A 23,848-nucleotide genomic window follows, 5' to 3' on the forward strand; every position below is an offset into this window, starting at 1 on the left:
TGACAGTGTTTGGGTGACTGGGCATATTAGGGACTGTAGTGTTTGTACTTGAGGCTGCTCTTCAGACAGTCCCTCTCTGCAGCTGGCCCTCTGCTGTATTTTGGGTTCTGGAGCTGGTCTGCAAGGATTCAGGAGGAGAGAACTGATCCCTACTGCTGCTGTGAACTCTTGTTTAGGACCTGCAGGCAGCTTTGAATTACAGCCACATGAAGACATCACCATTCTGGTCTCATCCTGGCTTGAGACATCACAGAAGAAAATTAAATAAGGACATAATATGAGAACTGCTTTACAAATTATACCACTAGTATTTTGAAGGCAAAGCAATGCAGATAAAATACACGGAGCAATTCCAAATCCATTAGCAGTGGATGTGCTTAGAAACCCCATGCCTATTATGGAAATATGTGGGCAGGTGTCCATAAATTGATAAAAATGCATTCTCTAAGCAATGCTCACAAAGCTGAGGCTGGAAGAGTAATGGGGAAGCTGTGCAAGGCATCAGCAATAACTATTCTCCATAGCTATACACAAAGAGCAAAAAAATACAAAGCTGGTAAAATCAGAATTAATGTTAATCTAACTTGACAAGGAGAAGTGAATGTCTCACAAATGCCTGTAGAAGAAATTAAATCTGTTTAATGCATAAATTGGGAAATAAAAAAAGAAATCATGGGATATAATCAGAGGCTTGGTCTGAATCACACCCAAGTGAAAAGCATTTTAAAGGTATGGCTGTCTTTGCCTTATCAAGCCTGTGCCACAGAATTAAGCTAAACAAATAAAGAAGCATGTGATGTTACAGATGCAGTAATTACTTGTCTTGAGAAGGGGAGAAAGTATACAGATAATTACACTGGACAACGTTAGCTTTAAAGTAACTTGTAGAAAATTAGGTTCAGGATCAGCAGAAGAGAGTAACATGATAAATTTTGGAAAGGGGAATGGAAGATTACTGTGGGTAGTGCTGTGTGAGGTTTTAAAGCACAGAACACATCCTCATGCCTATGACCAAGCCACTGAGGCTTGGAAGCTTGCCTAGAGGGGGGATTTGAATTATGGACACTGCTGAAAAAATTCTGGATAAAGTTGTTTCTGTTGAAGTGAAAAAAAACAAACCCCAAACAGACTTCTGCTGACATATGGGCATGAAAATGTCACCCACAGGATTTCAGATTCAATTTAAATGAATAAGCTTGTTGTGGATTAAATAAACCAACAGAGCATATCTGTATGAAATACTGAGAAGTGCACATATTAAAATTTTTTTCTTTCCTTTTTCTAGCGCAATATATCTGAGGAAGGAAGCAAACCAACTTTACCATGTTTTTAATTACAGTTATGAACACACAAGAGTTTGAATGGTTTATACAGAATTGTTTCACAGAGGGAACCCAAAACATCTATAACTTGGCTGCAGGGGAAGCTGTAAGTGTATAAAAAAGGAGAATTTTATTAGATTCACATGGGCAAAAGAAATTCCAGTCTTTTCATACTATATGTAAAAGTGAGAAATGGATGCAAATGAAGCAGAGATTTCTCTTTGTATGTTACCTTCAGTAGGAAGTGCTCATTTAAAGCATTGGGGAATCCAGGTACCAGCCTTTTTAAGCTGCTTTTGATTTTGCTATGTAAGACTAAGTGAAGGACATGGCTGAAGCTTTGCCTGTGCAGCAGGATAAGGTGTCAGTGGTCACACTGCAGGACAGGTCAGTCTGGTGTGCATTTGTGTGATGGGAAGTGCCAGCTAATGTGGTGTGCGGACCTCCTTGGTAGTCAGACAAGGGTGGCCTGATGGTTTGAGCTTGAGGAGGGTATTGAACAGGAGCTACACCTTTCACGTTAATTATTAGCTATGTCTTCTATGCCTTTGAGTAATCTTAGTACCACATGACTGGGAAGGACTTTTGGGTCTTTTTTTCCACCCTCCATGCTGGGCCAAGGCTGCAAATGTTAAATCTGAACCTGACAGGAGAACTCAGGGGGCTCCCTTGCTATCCAGGGATGTATCCATGTCCACACCTGCATGAGCTCCCTAGAATGTGTTAGGTCAGCTAAGTCTCAAAATGTTTCTTTACTTCCACTGACCAAGAGGTTCTAGGTGACTGTTTCACACATCAGCATTTGGTCTGCAGACACCTGGAGTTAGGAGAGATGAATCTCATCTCTGTCATCCATATCAGGTGGATTATAACCTAGAAAACTGTGACTTCCAGCACAACTCCCTTTTCAGAGGAAAGAGGAGAGGAAGCAGCAGAAGAAAAGTAAGGAATCTGACAGCAGGTTCAAGTTCCTCCTTTTATGTTAGAGTTGGCTTGTGCCTGACTGTCTTAGCTTTGCAGCTTTTTTATTAGGTTAGTGGGGAGGAGGGAAATTGATTGTTTTAAAATGGGGTAAGTTGATAAATGAAGTAAAATGAAAGAGAGCCTCCTCCCAATTCAGCTGCTACAAAGAAAATCCATCTCTGGGGAGGTGTGGCCCCCTCGTCAGGGTTTCTCAGAAGTGTGCCCTGCCTCCATTTCCCAGCAGATCCTCCTCTTGCTGCTGTCTCTACTAACTAATTCAGAGAAAAGCAGGGAAGGCTTGGATCTCCAGGAGAGCTCATGCCTGAGTGATTTCCAGCACAAACAGTTTCAGGAGAGGATGTCACAGGCTGATGCTTCGCCCAGGCTGTGGCTGGCCAGGGATGGGCTGCAGCCTCCCTGGAATGCTCCAGACTTCACACCAGCTTTGGTTAGGCAGCATAAAATTTTATCTGTGTGCCTCAGGGGGTTCCTGTTCTGAAAGCAGAGAAAAAGGGGCTATCAAACTTTTATGGCAGGGTGTAGTTGTTTTAAATGAGAACTCTTCTTCCATTTCAGAGCATGGAAAATGTTTTTATAGTAGCTGTGCATGATGTCTATTCCAATTCTTCTACATCAATAACCACCTTTTCAGGACTGAATTTATTCATGAAAACTCAGCAAATTTTTCCAAGAGGCATGAACTGCTGGAGAAGCCAAAGATGATGATCTATTAATTGTGAATTTAAAAAACTCTGTTCTTTAAAAAACAACTATTTGAGAACCTTGTGCTCTGTGCTCTGAATGAAGTTGCTTTGCCCTTAATTTCTTCTGGAATCTCAATGTTACATGGTCATGTGCTAAGTAGCAGCAGCTGAATGGCTGCATCTGTTCCACACTGTAGCTGCGTGTCTTATGCAAAATACTCCTTCAGTGAGAAACTGTGAGCAAGTGTTTCCTGCTCATCTTTGCCATTCCACTAATGATTTTAGAGGCCAAGGCTGTATCCCCCTCATTTGTCTTTTTCAAGCATCAGCGTCCAAGCTGTAACTTGGAAGGCACCCCATGCCCTTGGGGACCTCAGTCACTTTGCTCTGTCCCCTGACAATTTCTATAGTCTTCTTTTGGGAAAACTGAACAGAATGTTAGACTCAGAGTGTAAAACTAGGTGCTTGGAGTGGCATAATCCTTTTTGTCACAAAATGAAGAAGTGATGGATGCTTCATCCACAAAAAAACCTCTCGGACATGGCCACTGCATGAATAAAATTTCCTTGTAATTAAATCCCTGAGTGAATATTTTCAATGAACCTTTTAATTTTTCTGTCTTTCTTTCCCCTTTCTTTCTGAAGAAACTCTGCCCGCTTTGCATCTGCCTGGGTGGAGCCCTTTTCCTCATTGCCTGTTTTCCCATTTCTGTCCTGTGCTCTACCCAGGCTTATTCTCCTCAGCATTTTAGTGCACTACATTGCATTAGCCAAACCCTCCCTGGCAGGTATAATGGCACTGTTCAAACTAAGCATGATAACCATGTCATGAGAACCAGCCACACCTTGTGGCTGCTCTCAGCTAAACTCTCAACCCAATTGCCTTCTCAGAGGTTTGGGATATTGGTGGGTAAACATTTCTGAGTCACAGTGTTTCTGGAGGACAGCTGCCTGGGAAGCAGGAAGGTGCCCAGCTTTGTGTAATCCCTCAGCCAGGGAGGTCCCTCCAAAGAGCTGTGCATTGCTGGAGATGGATCCAGACAGACTTCCTTCCATCTTTCATCTTTCCCCCACTACTGAAACACAGCAAAGTTTTCCATGTTTAACCATTGGGTAGATGTTGGGGGAAAAAAAGTTAATGTGTTCTTATTGAGTTATAAGTGTCAATTAACCCCAACCCAAATCCCACTGTCTGAGGACAGCAGGAGCCTCATTATTATGTCAATCATTATTTCTCATTGCAAAGGCTGTGATACAAGATTCCCTGTTATTTCTGTGAGGGTGTATTATCCCTAAGATATCAGCAGACTAAAAGCCTGGTTTTGACACAATTTTTCTCTTTCTTCCTGCAGACAACAGACCTTCAGTACAGCCACTGCTTTTCAGGTCACAGTTGTGTTCTTCAGCCTCCTCTGCCTGCATGGTGTCCAAGCAGATCAGACAGACCTCACTGGGCTCCTGTGTGACCCCCTCCAGGGCACTGAAGTGTGCTTCACTTCATTTTCATTTATTTAATTTCCAAACATAAAGCAACCAAATTAAATTACTGTCATGGTAGTTCTGAACATGGTCTCTACACAGAGATGAATGCAGTAGAATTTGTCCACTTTAAATATTAATTCAGAGTAACTCCCCCTGTGCCCCCTGTGCAGTAGAGCCATCAGTATCTCTCACAGAGCCAAGAGACTGGCATCTTTCAGGAAATTAGAGAAATAAAAATACCTCGAGTGAAATTAAGGTCATTTAACCTCAAAAAGGCCCTCTCCAGTTCATGCTGAGCAGTGAGGCACAGCTCTGCTAGAAAGCCTGCTGGAGTGCTGAACTGGGGACAGCTGATACCTGATGGGTGCCTGTCAACATGAGAGATGATTCTCCCACCTTAAGATAGGTCAGTATCCTAAATGTGAAGGAAACAACATCAATTCTGTAAGGTAATGATCAGTGGCAGCTGTAATGTCCACTGAACTAACTGCGAGCCAGAAAAATTCCCAAAATAATTATGAAGTGAGAGAGCTTGAGGGAGCTCTGCACCATGAAAGACAAATTTTCTCGAATGTGGGAGCTGGACTGGTTGAGATTACCCAGACTAGCTTGGAACGACTTTCAAAAAATTTTTGAAATCCATCTTTTGATTTATTTCATTCAGTTTTCAGAACTGAGCCCTGCAGTATTCATTGCCTACCAAAAACTAGTGGGTCACACTCAGTCCTCCTGAAGTGCTGATTCACAACCAAACTGGAACTGTATAAGCACAGGCATTAGAGATGCCATGGAGGGCAGCCACCTCAAGGGCTGGTTAGTGTAACACAGGATCCATGACACCTACCTGTTCCTGGAGCTGGGAAGGGAGACCAAACAGGATGTCCTGAAGCACCACAGGTGGCACTGGTTGCCCCTGTTGAGCTGCTCTGCTTCCTTTGCATCCTTATTTCAACCTGTTTCCAGTTACTGTCCTGATGAGCATCCACCTAAACGTACCTGGGGCCTTCCTCAAAAAGCTGCTGGAGCTACTTTGTCAGGATAAACAAATAATTGGGTAAAGAAATGAAGAAACTGCTCACCTGACACCTTCACAGGCCACACAAGGGAACATGTGAGTGGAGAAAAAGTGCTTGAGCTGTGGTTTCATCTGGTTCTGAGCCACCCTGACAGCTCTGTCTTCCCTGCTGTCCTTTCTCCTGTTCCCAACTGCACGATGGCTCTCCCTCCTTTCCTCCTGGCTCCAGACTCTCTGGCTCCTCCTGGAAGACAGTTCCAAATTGTCCACTCCTTTCTCCTTTCTGGTGGATAAACTGGCTCGGGTGGGGGGAGTGTTGCTATAGTTGGTGTAACATATGCATCAGAAAGATGGTTGAGAGCAAAAAGGGGACTGGTAAATGGGAATACTGCCCTCATCCATCCCAGCAGCAAAGAGCTGTTAAATTGACTCAGATTGCCATATGAAAACCCATCAATGATAAATGTCCACACCGGGGGGTATGAATGTGTCCCTGGGAGTTTTTCTTAGCACTCAGAGCATCTTTGTGAGTAGCCAAGTGCTAAAACAGCCATAAGCCCTAAAAAATCAATTAAGAAAATACTAACAAAGGTTGAAACATTTAGTGCTTCCCTCTATCATAATCTGTTTTTAACTAAGATAGAGAAGAGGTCCTGTTTGGAGAGATATGAATTAACCTTCATGGTGTAAGACATTCCTCTTGCCAGATGATCAGGCTTTTCTTCTCTTCCTCATCTACTCCTTAATAGCAATCTTTGGCAACACTTAGACATGAATTGCCAAGCTACTGCACTGAGTAGCAAAATGACTACACATGCAATGGACTGCTCAGTGAGACTGGTCATCTCTTTTTCTGCTAATTTTATTTATTACAGCAGTTTCTTTATTCTTTATTGCTTTCATGCATTTTTAAATCCATGGGAGATGTTTACTTTTGCAGAACCATGGAGCACAGTGTGTATATATATGTTTTTATATGAGATGTGAAATGATGAGCTAGGTAACACCCTGTGTATTTGGGCAGCAGGTTGATCTTCAGTTTGTTTAATTAGGTTAAGCAATACATTGCCTAAACTATGTCTGTGCTTTGTCCCAAAGTCTACACTTGTATCACTTCAAGGTCTAATGGAAATATTGCATTGGTTGCAGTGCTGTGAGACTGTAGAACATCATTTGCCATATGAATAATTTTAAAATGTTATAGTATGTCTGCAAATGCCCCAGGGAAATAGGAAATCAGAATGATTCCCATACAGCAGCTACATAAACTGTAATTCAGAGAAGGTGTATGACCAATATCTCTACAGGGTGTAGATTTTGTCCTCAACCCATGCTGTAAATCCTGATATGCCTGCACACACCATCCCCAGAACACAGGATCACAGGATGGGATCCCAGGAGAACTGAGCAAGGGCCTCTGGGTGGGCTCCAGCTCCACCTCCTGCTCAGAGGAGAGTGATCCATGAGTGCAGACCAGGTTGCTCAGGGCTTGGTCTAGCCAGGCTTTGAAAATCTGCCAGGACAGAGATCACACAGACTCTCTGAGCAGGTTGTTCTAATGCTGGGCCGTCCTCATAATTGAGATTTTTTAAATTATTATTATTTTTTTTAATGTCTGAGACATACAGGGGGCAATAAATCTGAACCCTGTGAAGACCTAAACTAAACAAAATATTTCTTGTACCTATCCACTCTACCAGTCTCTGATATCCAGAGTTAAAACTCCCAAGATTCTTTTGGTTTTGTTGGAATATTTGTACACTGGGGAGAAAAGTCTGGGCTGGTAAATCTGGAGAGAGGGTCTCTGCATGCAGAGAAGGAGCAGAAGTTGTGTTAGTGCAGCAAATACCTGGACCACATGAATGCCTGTGAAAGGATATATACCTCATAACCCCCCCAAAAAACCCCATTTTGGCATTGTTGCACCCCAGAACATCAGGCTGTTGCGCCTCTGGAGTTGTTTTATGAGCCTGAGCACTGGCTGAGCCAGAAGCTGATCCCACCCAACGGCAGCAGCATGGTAGGAGGAGGAAAAAATGTCTGTAAAGGAGCACTATGAGCCAAAAGCACAGACTTTTGCTAGGCTTCAGTAAGCACTAAGAGCACTTTTACACTTCAGTGCTTTGGGAAAGCTTATCTACAATAACCATCCTGAGTATAATTCAGTGTGTAAACAGCCTCACCCTGCCCTGGCGGATCTCTGGGTGGGTTAATCATAAACACAGGCAGAATCCCTATGGCAGCCAAAGGATGAAGGCTGGAGTGTCTGGCATGTGTGGGATGAGTTGCTGAAGGTCAGCTTGACAGCAGACAACAGGAAGGTGTAGGAGATGGAAGGAAAAAAGCCCAGGTAATGTCTTTTCTTGGCAGTGAAAATGTCAGACATCTGCAGTTAGAAAAAATAAGATTTAGGAATACCTAGAGACCTAGAATTTCAACATTAAGGTGCTTGCATGGGGGTTTCATTTCAGTCAGCAAGTTTTTTATTATTATTTCTTTGGTTTGAAAGTCTTCAAGGGAAGATCATGAATTCTACTGAACTAGAGATGGGAGGAGATGAATGTCTCTGGCAAGCATAATTTCTCGCGTCTTTAGGCCTTTTATTTCTTGTCCACAGTTTTCTAGAATTTTAGTGTCCTCAGGATCACTCTGGCTGACACTTGGTGTGCATTGACCAGCAGTGCAAAAGAACAGAAATCCCTTGGAGCACCCTGGTCCAGGGATGTGGGGCTTGAATGTGTAAGAGTGGTGTCTGTGTCTGCATCAGCTGGCTTAACACAGCTGGCATCTCCCCCTGTAGTTTTGTGATTCTGCACTGAAGAAGTACTCAGAAACAGCATTGCTGTGTTTCATAGGTGGATATATAGGTAGATACATGTATGCATCAGTTTATCCATTGAGATAAACTTTTCATTGCTTTTCATTGCAATAGGATGCATCTAAAGGCAAAATATGACACCTAAATCTTTCAATACTCAGGTGCAGCCCCTGGAAATAATCTTACTTTAGTGAAATTGATCTAATTCATGAGCTGGGGATTAGCTCTAGTTTTTAAGTCCTTCTTTTTCATGAAGAAAGGTTACTGGCTTTTTGCTGAAAGAGAACAGAGGAATATGTGGGTGTTTGTGTCCTTGAGAATATGCAAATATATATATGCATCTACCATGTTCATTCATATGTTTCTATATTTCTGTTAACAGTAAGATTATTAAAATAGGATATCCTGCTTGTAGCATATATTCTTGTTTCTACCTTCTTTTGCAGTAGAGCTGAATGTGGATCTAGGAAAAAAATTTTGCCTTGGCCGTAGGAGAACAAACCCAGAATTTTTCATGGATTTTTTAGCATTTCTATGGAGTCAGAGATGTGGAACTGAGACCAAATCTTGGCCAAAGTTCTTAGAGAATTTGCCTTAGAATTTTATATAGTTTATATAAATAGCAAATAAATGGTAGTGATTAAATAAATTTAACACAGTGACAAATTTTAATTTGTGCCTCACCCTAAATTCTAGGACAACTACACAAGGGTTTTTTTGTGTGTAAAGAGAAAGTCATGTTTTGCTTTAATGGTTTGCTTCCTTCGTTGAAACAATCTAAGAATATCTACCTAAAACTAAACTAGCATTAGCTCTGGTAAGATTTATATCATTTTTTCAATTTCTTCTGCTGAAATGTATTTGTTCTGCTGAGATGTATATATGTGATTTTGGAGTCCAAGTCATTTAATATTCTGTAGGACTGATCCTGCAGAAAAGGGATATCTCCATCAGAGAAGAAAGAATTTCTATTTATTATCACATAGATATTTCTTCTGCATTACTGTGGAATAGCTTTAAAGTTAACAAAAGGGCTTGTCACAGAAGAAAGGCAAGAGGAGGCTGGGTGGCATTATTGGGATTAATTTTAGGTATAATTTTTTATGCAGGTTGCTTGATGTCTTTGAGGGAAGTATTCCTCCTTAAAACAATTCACATAACCCCGCAGAAACCCTTGTGGCTAAATGCTCTCTGGAAAAGCTTGTCTGTCTCCACTGGTCTGCTAGAAGGATCCTGCCTGCTAATGTGCAGTGGGACCAAACCCTGGCTCCCTCCCTCATTCCCAGCAAGGGTGAACATAGTGGGGGCCTTTATTTCAAGTTTGGAGCTTTATTTCTGTTCACTACAGCTCAGCAGCTCTGTTAGGGACTGCAGCACAAGGAAAAGCAAAGCAGTTGTGCTGGGCACGAAAAGGTTTTGAAATTGTGGATATGGAAAATTACTTCAGGGGTATATTGCTTTCCTCTTTGAGTCACACAAATACCCTGAGAAAGTTTGCAGCCAACACAGAGCTGCAGCTGTGTGACCTGAGGGGAGGGATGTCATGCAGAGGGGCAGGCTTGGGGAGTGGGTCTGGGTGAGCTTCATGAAGTTCAGCAAGGCCAAGTGCAAGGTCCTGTGCATGGGTTGGGGCAATCCCCAATATCAGAATTGCAGAAGGAGTGGGTTGAGAGCAGCCTTGAGGAGAAAGACTTAGAGATCCTGGTTGGTGAAATATGAGACATGAGCTGGCAATGTCCAGAAAGCCAAGCATGTCCTGGGCTGCACCAAAGGAAACATGGCCAGCAGGTGATTCCCCTCCTCTGCTGTGCTCTTGTGAGAGCCCACCTGGAGCTCCTGCCCCCACTGTGCCCAGCTCTGAATCTTCAACATAAGAAAGGCTCTTGGAGAGGGTCCAGAGGAGGCCATGACAGGGATGGCGGCTGGAGCACCTCCCTTGTGAGGAAAAGCTGAGAGAGTTGAGGTTATTCAGCCTGGAGAAGAGAAAGGTCAAGGGAGACCTTATTGCAGCCTCTCATTATACAGAGAGCATTTACAGAAAAACAGAGAAAGACCTTTTACCAGGGCCTGTAGTGGCTGGACAAGGGGCAATGGTTTTAAACTGGAAGTCAGTAGGTTTAAGTTGGACATAAGGAAGAATTCTTTGGATGAGGGCAGTGATACACTGGAGCAGGTTGTCCAGAGGAGCTGTGGATACTCCAGCCTGGGAAGTGCTCAAGACCAGGTTGGATAGGGCTTGGAGAAACCTGGTTGGGTGAAAAATGTCCCTGTCTGTGGTGGAGGAGTTGGGCTGAACAATATTCAAAGTTCCCTTTCAACCCAAACCAATCTACTGTTCTGTGATTCTGTGAATAGAAGATTAATTATTCCTCTGTATGTTTATATACAAAGAGGCATATTAATAATCCCTCCAGCAATCTTTCTTCATATAATAATCTGTATCTTCTTTCATGTTTGTTTGCTTTTCTTCTTTATTAAACAGTCCTGGTAAAATATGAATGAAATTTGATGCAGACCTGATTCCTCACAGGAGGATCAATTTTTATGTGGAGACAGGCTCCTTGCTGGACTGCATGGACAGGTATTTTTGACCAGCCATTTCCATCTCTGACACTAACAGGCTTGTGACAATTGCAGTAACCTGGCTGCTTCCAAACATCTTAAGAAATATTGCAGTAACCAAAAGAACTTGATTCAACCCAATGTGCTTATTTTTGATAAGGTGTGACTCATACCCCAAACAGCAAACTCCTTTGAGTTCCACCCTGTGAAGGGAGGATGCTCTCAAGGACATTGATGAGATGGGAATATTGACATAAGGATGTTGCTGTAGGCATTAGCAGTGTTCTAGACATTTTATACAGCCTTTATTTGAGCAGCTTCCCTCTAGCAACAGAGAAACAAAGGAGTAATACCGATAAACAATGTTACATTGATGGCTGTGGTAAAAGGTGAGAGAGAAGATATTTGTCCAGAACTTTCAGGCCCTCTCCTTTGGAAGATAAATTTTTGAATTAAAAAATACTGTCTTTGAATTAAAGGGTGATTCTGTAGAAAATTTGGACTGGTCACACACTTTCTTTTTACAAGTTTGGATTTTCTGGTAGCAAATGGAACCTGAGTTGCTGCAGCACCAGAGGAGACACATTTCTAGTCCAGTTTAAAGGCATTTTGCAGCATCACTGCAAGGCACATAGTCCTGGTTTCAGCTGGAATACAGTTAGTAGCTGGGACAGTGTTGCAAGATTAGGATTTAGGATTGAGAATAATGTTGGTAACACACTGATTTAGTTGTTCTTGAGAAGTATTTATACTCTGTCAAGGACTTTTCAGCTTCTCACACGGCCCTGCCAGTGAAGAGTCTGGAGGTGCACAAAAACTTGTGAATGGACACACTGGGACAGCTGACCCCAGCTGATGCAAGGGATATTCCATATACCATATGTATCCAAGGGATATTCCATAGCATATGGCATCATGCCTGGGGGAATTGGCTGCAGGTGGTGACCTGATGCTCAGGGACTGGCTGGGCAGCAATCAGTGAGTGGTGAGCAAACTGCATTCTGTATGTAATAGTAATAAAGTATTATTATTATTATTATTATTATTATTATTATTATTATTATTATTGTTGTTGTTGTTGTTGTTGTTGTTGTTGTTTCTTCCCCTTCATTTTTGTCCTATTTAACTTCTTTATCTCAACAAAAGAATTTTCCCATTTTTCCCCTGTTCTCTCCCACTCCACTGAGGGGCAGTGAGTGAATGGCTGTGTGGTGCTCAGCTGCCTGCCAGGGTGACCCAGACCCCAGTGTAGTGTGGCACTGATCAGCACTGCCAGAGGTTGGTGCTGGGTGGCAGCAGCCATGTGTCCCACTCAGAGCCTTTGAAGGCTCCCTGGGATTTCCACAGGCAATTATCCTCACACTCTGTAAGTAATTGTTCAAGGTGTTATTGTTTTTCTGTCTGTCTTATGACTGGTTCAGGGCTGGAGAATAAAGGAATTTAATTGGCCTGGCAGGGCACAGGCTGTCCATAGTGCAAATCAAGTCACCTTGCAATGATTGCTATCTGGACCAGAGCACAATTACTGCAGCAGCTATTCCATAAAATACTCCCTTTAAATTTGATATCTATAGAAATGCTGAAGGCAGCATTCACTCTTCTGGTTTTCAAAAGATATGTCTGTTGTGAAGATAATCCTCTAAAATCATACTGAAGATTAATTTGAAAGTTTTGCAGAACAGGAGGTTATTCTGGAGTATGTGACTGGTAAACTCTTGCATTTTACAGCTCCACTGAGCCAGAAATAAGAGTCCTTTGCATTTTAAGATAAGTGAGATACTCATCCTGTTTGAAGAAATGTCAGAATAACAAGCTGCTTGCCTCTTTATCTAGGAGCATCTTTTACATTGGTCAGTGATGGTCTTTTCACTTATTTGGACTGGAACTGAAGTAGGGACAATAAGAATAGATTTATAATGGAAGAAGAGATCTAAAAAAAAAGAGATCTAATGCTGGCAGTGTGGGATCACAGGGACATAGGAAATGAAAAAGTGTTGTCAGGCTGTGGGCAGTGCAAAAATCCTAACTTTAATCTCACACATAGGCATTTGTAAATAGAGAACTGTATTAAGTGCAGAATTGTCAGTAGCTTTTGGTAAAACTCTGGGAGGGCAATGTACATTCCTTACCCTCCACGTTTGCCCACCAGGACCCCTGCTACTGGGTGTCTGTACTTGTCTTGGTAAGGTGAGCTTCCTTACTGGGGTAACCTTTCTGAGGCTGCAATAAAGGAGCTGCTCTGTGCCAGGTGCGGTGACTTCAGAGCTGCTTTGTGCTCACAGCTTTTTGTTTATGGAAACCAAGCTGCTTGTCTTCCTGAGCAGTGCTTGAACTTCATGTCTGCTTGGTAGAGAATCCCACCGAGTGTGGGGGATAAACTGGGATGCTGAGCACTTCCCTCAGCAGTTTGGTTTTGCTCCTGTGTCAAAAAGGATTTATTTGGGATTAATACTTCCCTGCCCAGTAGTCAGTGGTTATGTTCTAGTGCAGACAATCTACTGATAAAGCAGAAGCATCTTTGCAGATGTCACTGTTTAATTGACATTCTCAGTATATCTTGTGTCATTACTGGAGGATGATGACCCAGACAGAAGTCTTGGGGCTGTATTGGTGGGCTGTATTTTTTGGTCATGAGTCCTGATAGCTGTACTGGGCACAGGGCAGAGCCTTGTTTCCCCATCAGAGCATGTGACAGTTCACAGAGCTGCTGCTGGCACTGACAGGGTTTGGTACAAAATAGGGCAGCCCTAAGTGTGTTTCATATCCATGGCCCAGGCAGCCTTCTATAACCAGGAATGCAAGGGAGGGAGAGGAATTAAACCCCTGTGATTTAACTCATACCTTGACAAGAGACTGACCTCTGACTTGGGATTGACAACCCCATCCAAAGCATACATAATATTGTGGGCCAAGTGCACCCAGGTGGGATTTATGATTCCTCTCCTTTTCTAGCTCCACAATAATTTGCTGACAAATCTTGCTAATGGACTTTGGAAAGCCAAAGACTTGGTATATTGTGAGTACTGTAAAATAACAAGCCCTCTGGAGAGAGGTAGATTGCAGAGCTGAGCTGCAAAGCCTGGGCTGAATACTGAGACCTGGCCTGGCCTGGGAAGGGTTGAGCCAGTGCCTGTGAGAAATGGCTCAGCAAGGGATGCTTGTCTGCCAGGCTTCAGAGAACAAGGCTTGCTCAGGAGCAGTTCCTGCCCCAGGCTTGTTTAACACTCACAGGGCTCTAAATCAGGTATCATCACTGACTATGGGCAGATCACAGACCCCTCCTGGCTGAGCTGGCACTGAGACTGCTCTGGGACTTGGCTGCTGAACAGGTTTCTTTTGCAGACCAGCACAGCCCTGAGACTGTCACTGGTGCTTCATTACATCTGCAGATGCAGAAGTTTTGATGGCTGCAGGAGCAGAACCAAGGGCATTAGCAGGGTCTGAGCCACTTTGTGCTGCCTGAGCCACACTGCAACCCCTGCTGTACAAGCAGGGAGGTGGAAGGGGAAGCAGGGGCACAGAAACCTGCAGGCAGCTGCTCATTTGCCTTGAGTGAAGCCGGGATTACAATTCAGGGCTCTTGAGTAGCACTCCCTCCACCCTTTTGTATGCCTTTATCTCCCTGAAATAAATTTTTTTAGTAAAGCAAGTGCTAAAAGATTGAGTTGAGGATGGTATCAGAACACTGAGGTCCCCCTGGGCAGGGCACTGAATGTGATACTTCACTTCCACAAGGACAAATTATATTTCTCAAATTTGAAATGTTTTCCTTTACATCAAAGCATCCATCTGTTCAATATTCAGGAAGAAATACATTCACTGAGCATTGTCCCACACCAGCCAGGTCTTGCAGAGGTTGGCAGGTTCTGACTCTCCATCCCTGTGTGGCCACCTTGCAACCTGCTCCCCAAAGCTGTAGGAAGCACTGGGGAAATGCTGTGGCCCTGTACAGCCTCTTCCATATCTGCACTCCTGGCCCTTGGCCAGCTTTGCAGCATCACTTACAAAAGCCAAATTCTGCTCTTTATACTTGGCTCTATTAAACCTCTTTATTTCTTTTCAGCTGGATCATTAGTTAGATGATTCTGTATTGTTTTGACATATGCATTCTTCCCTGAAAAATTAGAGAAATCCCATTTATAGGGCTACCCAGTCACTGAGAGAACACAGCAATTTATACCTGCTGAGTGGACAGCCTATTTAATGTCTTTTTCTAACCAAGTATCACTTCCTCCAAAAGAGGTTGCTCCAATGCTTTGAGGACCCCCTGTCAGCAGACAATTTGTGCTTCTTGTTCTCTGACTTGCCACAAGATGCAGTCCCTGTTTATAGCTGCCTGCATTTGGCAGCAACACGCCCAGTTTGGTCCCATCTGGAGCCATAGAATGGTTTGGGCTGAAAGAGACCTTTAATGGTCACCTGCTCCCATGTCCTGCCATAGCAGGGACACCTTCAGCTAGATCTGCTTGCTCAGGCACCTCTCCAGCCTGTGTTTGAAGGTAGAGATGGGGCCTCTACCTCCTGTCTCAGTGGAACAAAGGGCACCAGGTCCCTCAGGGTCTCAAAGGTGATTGAGAGCAATATTCTGCAACCAAACACAAAACATGTAAACATGTGGATCACTAAGTGCCCAGGGTAGTTGGGAGGAACCACTTTGTCGTCAGATGCAGCAGCCCATCTCTAGAAATGCCATGGTTTGATCAGAGCACTTTTCAAACCCCTGAAGGCTGACACCCTTCCCATGGGACAGGTAAATCTTTTAAATCCATCAGCTAAAGAGACCACTCAAAGCTACACAGCATTATTGATATGGCAGGAATGAGGCTGGAAATAGACTTTGTATCTTGACTTTCTTCTCATCCCTGGCCTTCCACTGGAGGCTGGACTTAGCCCAGGTCTGGTCTACTTTTTTTTTATGACAGGAGAGGGGCTGAGTCAGTTTTTTAACATATTGACTTATTGAAAACCTCCCCTTATGTAAGCTTTCTATTTCTTGACACTCCTGACTTGCCAAGTATCCTAGAACTTGGTGCTGGGCACAGCCCCCACCTTGAATTATCAGGCAGCTCAGAGAAACACCCACTCTGTAAATACAAGGGAGTTTCTGTTCAGCCTCAGATTCATAAAATGAACATGCCAGAACTTTCTGTCCTTCTGTTCCTGTGGCACAGAGCAATCCATCAGGCACAGGGACTGCTGTCCTGTGGTGCCTGGCTGGTGAGTTGAGGCTCACAGCTGGTGCAGGGCTGTTCCTGCTGGGTGAGAGTGGGAGATGCAAAGCTGGACTTTGAGCATGGTGGGGAAAATATCATTTTAACAAGTATTGCTGAGGTTGGATTTACTAAGGAGGGGAGAAAAGATGCAAGAGGCAGGAAAGTGCTCCCCCTCAGGCAGTGAATTGTGATGTGCTTTGTGATCTGGGATGGGCAGCTGGTGAAGGCAGGGCTCCTGTGGGGCTCTTTGCTGCTGCTTTCCTGTATGAACACCACAGCTGGAAACTGCCCCCTTTATCTTCCACCAATTTTAATAGGATGCTGTAAACCCCCTGGTGCCATTTCACTTTTGGCTACCACCACCCTGAAGCCTGTTCTCCCAAACACAGGAACAGTGCCCCTCACCCAGCACTTCCTGTGTGCCACAGCAACCACCAGGATTATTACGGTGACAAATTTCACTGTCTGTGATACAATGGCAGGTAAAGACCAGTACCCCACTGTGTTGGGGTCAGGATTATTATGGTGACATGTTTCACTGTCTGTGATACAATGGCAGGTAAAGACCAGCACCCCACTGTGTTGGGGTCAGGATTATTATGGTGACATGTTTCACTGTCTGTGATACAATGGCAGGTAAAGACCAGCACCCCACTGTGCTGGGGTCAGGGAATGGTCACAGAAACTCTCAGAGAGTCTCACAGAGTCTCTGAAAGTCTCTGAGGAAGCCTTGAAGAGCTTTTAGTTTCACTAGCAAAGGGTGTGGAATGGAATTGTCAGTATTGTGCTCATACAGATAGGAAGGATCACATGGTCTGATTTCTCTGATTTAATGTCCAGCTTCTACATGGCACCCATGGCTTTTCTAGTGAGTAGTAATAAATGGAAAGGGTAGCTCCTGGAAGAAGAATCTCCATTGCACCATGTTATCTGCAAACATGGCTTGATTTCAGAGTGGGTACAGATACACACATGGAGCCTGCTTCTGCCTGACTTGTTGCACAGCAGTTCTGGAAACATAAACTTCAGAAAACATGGGCTGAAGTTGCACCTGGAACATGGTCCTTACAGCAACAAGAACAGGAGATACCACCCTCCCAGCCTTTCCTTGCTGTTACAGTGCTCAGTTACAAAACAATCTGTGAGAGTTCCTGCCAGCCTTGCCAGTCTGGAGGCACACAGACTGAGGAGCAGTGTACATGTTTACAGCCACTCAAAAAAGCCCTGTTGGCAGCTCAAGGCAGGCATCCCATATGGCCTGAAGGCTGATTTACACCTCTTTACACACTGAATCTTAACTGTTAAACTTCATAGGCCTGAAAACATTTCCTATGGAAAATGAAGGAGTGAAGACATTCTTACTCTCTATTTTCTCCTTCAACAAAGTGTGAGAAAAGAAAAAAAAAGAAAAAGAAAAGAATTAGGTCAGGGCAGCTGCTGAATGGTCACCTCAGCTTTTGCCACTCAAATGCTAATTAAATCAATGCAGAGCCACCATGTCCAGCTTAGCAAGGGGGATGCTATTGGATTGTTGCAGGGATTTTGGGAAGCTTTGCCCAGTCAGAAAACAAGCTGTTTGAGACCTGGATGATGTAGGGGGCTTGCAGCCTGCCAGAGAAGCTCTCTGCAGAGGTAAGCTGATTTTGGCTGCCTGACAGGATGTTGGTGAACAAAACTGATCATCCACTGAGTGTATTGGGTGCTCAGGACTCTCCCTGACAGCTTTCTCCTGCAGAGCTGCCAGTTCTGCATACTTGGTTGCAGAACCTAGGACAGGGTAGGGAAACCATTCTGTGCAGGTCACAAATCATTTCTCAGTTCAGCCCTGCAGAAGAGAATTTCTTTATTTTTTTTTATTTTAGCAGACTGTGAGCAACCCCTCCACTGAAAGGGCTCCCTGATCTCTCCTGGTGTTTAGGATTCCATCTAGGAACAGGGTGCTTTAAAACCTGACTTTGGTGAGAGTGCTTTGGAATGGCTGTGCTGTGTGGGGTGTCCAGGGGACCACAGCATTCTGCTGTCAGCCCAGCCTGCCTGCACTGGGTGTGCTGTCATCTGCTGTTATCCATGTTCCTGCTATTATCCATGTTCTAATTCCTTCCTTAGTGGAGCTCATGCTTTCTAATGAGAAACTTATTGAGCCTTTTAAAGGAAGTAGATGGGTAAAGCAACAGTGTCTGCCTGTGGCATAGGCACACCATTACCCAAAACTGGGAAAGTCAAGATAGATGAGAAAAAGTAAGAAAAGAAACTGAAGAGTATTCCCAGTAAAAGCCAGCACAAGAACTCAGGGCTAATTGTAAAATTCAGAAGGATAAATGAAAAAAAAAGCATTAATTTTCTGCTCCAGTGGAGAAAAGGGAATTTTGCATATGCTTTTTAAAGATACAGGAGCATATGAGATATCTGAATTAATTACCATTTCTCTTTGAGTAGAGAAATCACTTAAGTCAAACAAGAGTGGGATGGATGCTGGTGAAGGGCAGGGCAGCTTCTGGACAGCTAGGCTGGAATCTTCTAGAACAGAAGAAGAGCAAATAAGCCTGACCTTCAGAGGCAGCCATCTCCCCACATTCCACTGAGAAAAACCAAAAAGATAGAGAATTTTCATCCTGGTTGATCACTTGGGTTAACCTGCCTATTGTAGTTTAATTTCTTTGCATTTTTCACATCAGCAAAATTACTGAAACCTCATGTGCTATGGGTACTTCATCACTGCACTTCATCACTTCATCACATACTTAATGATGTATTTTGGGATTAATGAATCCTTCTGCTGGGGTTCAAATGTTTCATTCCAAAGGTGTCCTCAAAGAGATGTTCAGCTCACAGTAATGGAGTGTCCTCTTTAAAGGCCAGCTCCCATCAGACAAGGTTAAGAACAATGTGAAAACTGTCTTTGGGAAGTGCAGAACAAAAGTGGTCTTGTGCCTCTGTAATTTGTTCTCAGCAGGGACTGAAGTATGTCCAAGAGGAAATGTCAAGGAATCAGATGTACTTACAAGACCGGAGACAAGAGCTGTAACTAATATGAGGGTTTATTAACCAAGAATAACAGATACCAAGCCTTTGAACTGGGGAGGTTGGAGGAGTAGAAGGGGGAACCACAATCCAGAGTCTTGTACATTGAGCTGCTATAGAGAGAAGTTAGGCAAGCTATAGGTGGAAAAAGAAAATAGAGAAAAAGAAATTGTGTCCTTATTAAAAAAGAAGAGTGCAAATGCAAGAATACTTTAGATAGGCCTGTTTTTCAGAGAGTGGCTGCTAAGACTGTCTGAAATCTAAACTTTTCAAGGTGTCTTGGTGGGTGTGGTATTCCTGCTGGCCTCTGAGCTGGAGCTGTTGTTCAAGAGTAGGACACGGCTTTCACAACAGACTGGCTCCTGCAGATCTCTGCAGAGCAAGAGGAGTTAATGTTTGCACTGAGATAAATCTTTGTTCTTGTTCAGTGTTTACCAGATTGACTAACCAGGCACCACATTTGCTACCATCAAGAAGCAAACTTAAATGCAAATAGAACAAGAGGACACAGCCTCAAATGTGACCAGGGAGGTTTTAGATTGGATATTTAAAAAATTTCTTCACTGAAAGGGTTATCAAGCAATGAAACAGGCTGCCCAGGAAAGTGGCTGAGTCACCATCCCTGGAGGTATTTAAAAGAGCGTAGATGTGGCACTCAGGGACGTGGTTTAGTGGTGAACTTGGCAGTCTCAGGTGAATGGTTGGACTTGATGGTCTTAGAGCTCTTCTCCAGCCTATTGGTTTTATCAGCTTGGAAAGCCCATTCACAATGTAAAAGGTGGAGACTGAAAGAAAAGCAGCAGGATGGAGCCCTCAACAGTGGTACCTCAGGCCCGCAGGTATGTCTAATACCCTCTGGAAATTCTTCCAAGGTTTAAATCAAATTCAGCTAATTATAGCTGAAGACTTTTTCTTGAAGGAAAAGAAAATCAACAAGTCCTTTAATGCTTGTTTTGGCTGCTCCTGGGGGGTGTGATTATTATTCCTGGTAAGAGCTAGACTATAATGCCTTGTGCTGTCTTTAATAATTTCTAACTGCACAAAGTCATGGGAAGTCTTTCACAGTTCAGCAGATGAGGGGTCAAGATCCCTGTAGAGGGAGTAAAGAACTCTAAGAGGTGCAGGAACACAAGAAAGGACCTCTCTGCATGTAACAATTGCATTCTTTATTTTGTAGGCCTGTGTTAGTATTTAGTAGATCTGTTACCCAGCTCTTGTGTATTGACATGAGAAATGTCATTGAATGACCACTAATTTGCATCTGTTCAGGATGTGGCTTCCTTGTTGTCATGACTCATGATGCATAAGGATGCTAAATGTCAATGCAAAGTCATTGGTTTTCTGCAGGAGGGACAGGGCTGTATGTGCCAGGGTGGATGGCCAGTGCTTGCAGAGATACTGTGGAGCTGCAGCTCTGGTGCTGCTCTTCCTGAAGCCTTCTCAGAGTTTGGAGTTTTAGATCATTTGTGGCAGAACTGTGCACAATTCAAAAGCTCAAATTATAGGTTGCTCAGAGTGCATATCAGTATACCTGGTATTTCTTCTTCTGCATCTAGGGAAATAATTTTTTTAAAATTAAAATGCTGAAAAGCATAGAAGCAACTGTGTCAAACCAGTTTCTGCCTCCCAAGAAGGGCTAAAGGTGGAAAATTGGAAATACAGTTTATGAAACAGGTATGAGCAAGGCCTCCAGCAGTTTCATACACTTAGGAAGTTTATGAGCTGGATCGATATCAGACCCTCTGCCCACAAACTCCATAAATGTGCCTGAAATCTCCTTGAATTCTCTAACTCAACGACCTTTGCAATGTCTGATTTTTGTGCCTCACTGAAGAATACCTCATTTGTTCATACCCTCGTTTGTTTTAAACTTGTTGCCCGATAATGTCATTGAGCACTGTGGTTTTGTGATCTGGGGAGTGAAACTGAGACACTCCTTCTCTATCCATCTTTCCATGTCACTCATTATTTTATAGCTCACTTCCAAAGAACACTTCAGGTGTGGTTAAACAATATAGTGAACCCAGATGCCTCTCAAAGACACAGGGATCACATGAGACTCTGATAATTGGGAATGGATTCACCTTCCTGCTCAAGTGTGCTCCGAGAATGGATTCGTTTTTTCCCTATCAGGCTTTATGCTGGATTAGGTGTAATTTTGGCAAAAGCTTATGTATGTATGCTTTGATCATTCAGACAGAAACATGATAATGAATCCATACCTGATTCAAATCCATGCCAGGTGACCCAGCCATGCATGGATTTGGTATTTATGATCAGGGAATGACCAGAACAGGAGAAACATCCTATGAGGTCAGATCCCATATCCAGCTGGCACTGTGCTCTTCTCCAGCAGTGGCAAAAGGATGGGATATTCAGGGAGAGCACATGAGCCTGGGCACTTTCTGTGTCCATTCTCCTTAGCATCCAGAACATTTTTATCATGAGGGTTAATGGGTACATCCCCATCCAATCCTTTTAGTATTTTCAGTCTTGTTTCATCAGGTGCATCCTCATTCTAGTGTTGTGTGTTATGCTCTGCTTTCACCATATTTGCCAGTTTAAATTTAAAAAATTTCATCCTATTCCCACTCAGTCATCTCCTCTCCAAATGAAGAGTTATAGCTGTTTCAGTCTGTCATAAACTGACTTTTCCCACCCTTTTTCTGTGCCTTCTCTAACCCTGTTGCCTTATTTGAGACGTGGAGACCAAAGCTGCATGCAGAATGCGAGATGTTAAACGGATTTATTCTGTGATCCTGTGTAATGACCTTGTGTAGGTTCACCAGTGCTTTAGAGGCAAGCTAGCACTCACTCCTTTCTTGCTGACACCCATCCTGACAGTACCCAGCAGAGTGTGGATGCTTTCACTGATGCTGCACACTGAGCTGCTAATTCAGAGACCACCAGGGGTGACTCCAGGACCATCTTCTAGTGTTTGGTAGCCAGTTCAGCATTTCTCAGACCTGCTTCATTATTTTTACCTCACTGCACCACCTAAAAAGCACAAGCTATCATCTCTTTCTCAGGCTAAACAGACTCTGCCAAAACCCTCTTTTGATCACACTTCACTGTGTTTTCTCTGAATTGCTGAGTTTTAGGTTCCTTTTGAGATGGGAATACAAAGCAGCAAGCTGTAGCCAGAATGCAGTAATTTAAAGGAATAAGAGGTTCCCTTTCATATTTTAATTTAATTTCTTATGCTATCTAGTGGCTGATTTCAGGTTTTGACTGCTGAAGTGCAATAAACAGAAGTTTTACACAGAAATACCCCCAAAGACAGCAGAATTTCTCCTGAATAGCTATTTTAGAGCTTTTTCTTGAATGCACAGAGCCAGTGTGTAACTTATCTTGACCACTTTATTGTCAACTTGCAATTTTGTTTTCTTATGGAGGAGATATTAATAGTTGAGTCAAGACATGTAAAGTCACAGTGTCACATAGATATGAAAAACCCCAAGATTCAGAACTGATACCTGTGGCTGCCACAGCTGTTTTTTAAATTGAAGCTTGTCATACAGGATCCTGAATTCACCTTCTTGAAGAGCTGAAGCTTTCCTATTGCAAATCCTTGGACCTGTCAAAACAGCAGAACCAGGGGGAAATCAGGAAAAGTGTAAACAAGTTAAGGCAGCTTGTAAAAGCTCCAAGCTTTGAAAGAACCACATCAGAAATAATGGATCTGGGGAAAAAGGGAGGTTCTTTGCTGAAGCAGGATGAAGGATCTGACAGTATACTAAACAAAGCATCCCTCACTGGGAAACAGTGAATGAAATTAATTAATTGGTGAAGTCTTCCCTTAACTTCTATAATCCTGAGAAAAGAAGGCATGAAATAAATACGTTTTAACCACTCATTAAGATTTTTTTGCTTTCCATATGCCCAAGATCACAGAATTTATTTTATTCAGCCCTCCTTAATAATTAAATGTAATGCAAAAAATTTCTTCTCTGGAACTTCACTTATTATCACAAATGACATACTGTCTTAATAAAAAATGGTTGTGAATTAACCAACTGTGGCTTTATGTGACTGTTTTAGATTTAGTAGACTTTTCATTTTGAAGCCACATCTTTGCATTGTAATTATATTTCAGTCTTTGGAAAAGGGGATTTAAGTTATGAGATAATTTCCTTGACTAGTGCATATTGTGGGAGTGTTAAAATGAGCCAAGAGTCATCCCTACATTTCAGGTTTGTTGTTTCTTTTTTTTTTTCTCATTTGAAATGAAAAGAAGTAACATTTTTATAACTTAGAGAACTGGTGTTTATTTCATGGAAATTAGAACTACTCATGTAGATAATTATTCACCTGGTGCAGTACTGTCTGATATACTGAATGACTCTTTTGAAAAAGAACTTACATTGAAAGAAGTGGAATTTTTAGGAGCTAAAAAAACCCCACCAAGACATCTTAGAAAATGTAAACAACAAAATCCAAAGATAAAACCTCACCTATCAAATTTTATGTTCATGTATAGGAAGGCAGAAGTATTTTTTCCTCTTTCTTCAGTTTCTGCTTCCTCAGCCAAGGCATCCACTGTGCCCATGGCTTACAGTCTTGAGGCACTGGAGCTGGCTCAGAGCTGCGGTGCAGAAACCTTTGATCATCCCTGAACTAAATAATTTTGATGGTTCCAAAAGGTTTGCAAAGGCTGCTGCTTCCAGGGAGGAAGGGACTTGGGAGGAAAAGCAGGGCAGCTATTCCAACAAGGACTTTCTGCTGCCAAGAGCACGCTGGCAGCTCACC

The 23,848-nt window shown here is 43.0% G+C and overlaps 1 protein-coding gene and 1 long non-coding RNA gene across 2 annotated transcripts in view; one reads left to right on the forward strand and one right to left on the reverse strand.

Moving 5' to 3' along the window:
• Window positions 1–5,568: 5,568 nt before the first annotated feature.
• Window positions 5,569–23,662, reverse strand: LOC139587440 (uncharacterized). Its single transcript, XR_011678397.1, has 3 exons — window positions 23,554–23,662; window positions 22,576–22,676; window positions 5,569–5,729 (listed from the first exon to the last, which is right to left on the reverse strand). It is a non-coding gene; the product is annotated as an uncharacterized lncRNA (long non-coding RNA).
• FER1L6 (fer-1 like family member 6) overlaps window positions 17,585–23,848 on the forward strand; it is a 68,889-nt gene continuing 62,625 nt past the window's right edge. The window contains exon 1 of the mRNA XM_071421757.1: window positions 17,585–17,710. The gene's annotated coding sequence lies outside the window, so the exon portion shown is untranslated. The remainder of the gene's footprint in view (window positions 17,711–23,848) is intronic.

This window comes from Agelaius tricolor, unplaced genomic scaffold (assembly GCF_023055355.1).
Source record: "Agelaius tricolor isolate 1412-34295 unplaced genomic scaffold, bAgeTri1.0.p SCAF_2, whole genome shotgun sequence".
Taxonomy (NCBI): Eukaryota; Metazoa; Chordata; class Aves; order Passeriformes; family Icteridae; genus Agelaius; species Agelaius tricolor.